The sequence below is a fragment of the Nicotiana tabacum genome, chromosome 19, assembly GCF_000715075.1.
Source record: "Nicotiana tabacum cultivar K326 chromosome 19, ASM71507v2, whole genome shotgun sequence".
Taxonomy (NCBI): domain Eukaryota; kingdom Viridiplantae; phylum Streptophyta; class Magnoliopsida; order Solanales; family Solanaceae; genus Nicotiana; species Nicotiana tabacum.
The window spans coordinates 100,965,379-100,967,789 of NC_134098.1; positions in this window are offsets into that span (position 1 = coordinate 100,965,379).

Below are 2,411 nucleotides of genomic sequence, written 5' to 3' on the forward strand. Positions count from 1 at the left end.
ATTCTGATTATGTCCTTTTACGGTGAGTTATCATGCTTAATATTAAAAGGTTATTTTATAATCCAATATTTTATTCATATTTTTATAATAATATAGATATAGATGTAGATATAGATATAGATATCCACCTATGTTATAGAGAATTATTACACTATCGTGTAATATTATCTTGTAGTAATGCTATTCTAATTGTAATATTACAAATCCCAATTTTTATGAAGGGTTACCTGAAGATATTCTTTGAGTGATCTGATAGTAATTTGTTTTTTATACTGTGTAGTATATATAAGTTGAATTCTATATAATCACGTGCATAAAAATGAAAAGCCATTGATGCATGATGGCTGTGGTGAAACAAAGTGTGGCTAGCTGATTGATTTGATTATATGTCCGAGGACGATGATTTCAATCAAATAAAGGGAACTACTATAATTAAGCATTGGAGTTGAGATCTCAACTACCGCTCAGATATAAACGAGGACAAAATTTAATTTGTATGGAAAGTAAGCATCCTATAGCCATAACATGTTCAAGAGCCATAAGTCACTTAAGTCTTAGTAGGTGTTTGGACATAAGAATTGTAAAATTCGAAAAAATGGTGAAAATATTTTTCAAGTGAAAATGGTATTTGAAATTTAGAGTTGTGTTTGGACATAAATTTCAGGTTGGGTTGTTTTTGAAGTTTTGTGAGTGGTTTGAGTGAAAATTTTGAAAAACAACTTTTTGAAATTTTTTAAATTTTCGAAAATTTTCAAAATGCATCTTCAAGTGAAAATTAGAAATTTTATGAACAAACGCTGATTTCGAAAAAAAGTGAAATTTTTTTGAAAAAAACTTCCATCAGATTTTATGTCCAAACGCGTTCTTAGTACATATATTGGACAAAACAATTGATTGAACGGATCGGACGGGGGAGAAAATCAAAGCTACAATAATAACATTGAGAAAAAGCTGATCAATTATGGGCTTGTTTCCGTAAAGTAAAAATTACACCCCCTGTATTAGAATTCATAGGTAGGAATTTAGGGTCAACATATGTCTATAAGTTAGTGAATTCTTAGGACTATGCATGTAATATTTTGGCCCTAATTTTGGGGATTTTTTTTTCTTCTACTCAGCGCATTAATATTGTCACGACCCAAACTCACCTATAGGTCGTGATGACGCTCAATATCCCAGCTAGGCAAGTCAATTAATGATTTAAGTTTATATTCATTTCTTTAAAAATTATCTGAGTAATCAAACTCTTCGAAATTTCAAAATTTAAGAAAGATATGAGAAAATAAGATAAATTAAAACCCAAGTAAAATAATTAAATCCACAAATTCTACTAATGTGTGTGCCTAAGACCTGGTGTCACAAGTGTATGAGCATCTAGTAGATTATATAAAATTTTAAATATTATCCGAAATAAAATAGACACAATACAAATACAAGAAGAGGCACTAGTTGCTGCAGAACGGCTCAGAAAGGCAGCTCACCACTAAGCCTCTGAATAACGTAGGTACGCGCTGATAGGTCCTCCGATAGTACCTGTCTCAGGTCCTGCACAAAAAGTGCAGCAAGCGTAGCATGTGTACGTAAACAACGTGCACCCAGTAAGTATCAAGCCTAATCTCGAAGAAGTAGTGACGAGAGGTCGACTTTGACACTCACTATGAGTCCATAATATTAGAATAGAATATATTGAATTAAACATGATTTTTAAATGAACAATAATAATTTTCTTAACAAGCAGAAATAATTAATTTCTTACATTTCAATAATTTTTAATTTATCAATTAACTTCACAAGCAGCAATTAAAATATCAAGGTATCGTGTAATTATTATTATAAGGCACGATTTCTGCCGAGATCGTACGACCCGATCCAGAGTGCCGTGTACACTGCCAAGGGACGTGCGTGTAACGACCCGGACGGCCGTTTTGAGAGTTAGAGCCCCGAACCCCTATTAACTGCTTTCTCCATATCTATTTCTGCTATTGTGACTTGCCGGGATGATTGGTTTTGAGTTTCGGAGTATTTTGGGATACTTAGTCCCAAAATGAGAGCTTAAATCTTAGAATTTGGATTGTAGTCGGAACTGTATGAAGACGGATCCGGAATGGAATTCCGTTGACTCTGTTAGCTCCGTTGAGTGATTTTGAGCTTAGGAGCGCGTCTGGAATGTGTTTTGGAGGCCTGTAGTAGATTTAGGATTGAATTGGCGAAAGTTAGATTTTCGGCGATTTTGGCCGATAGTGGAAATTTTGATATCGAGCTCGGAATGGATTTCCGAAAGTGGTTGTAGGTTTGTAGTTTCATTTGTGATCTGTGTGTAAAATTTGAGGTAATTCGGACTAGATTTGACGTGGTTCGGCGTCGTTTGTAGAATTTGGAAAATTCTAAAATCTTAGGCTTGAATCCGTACT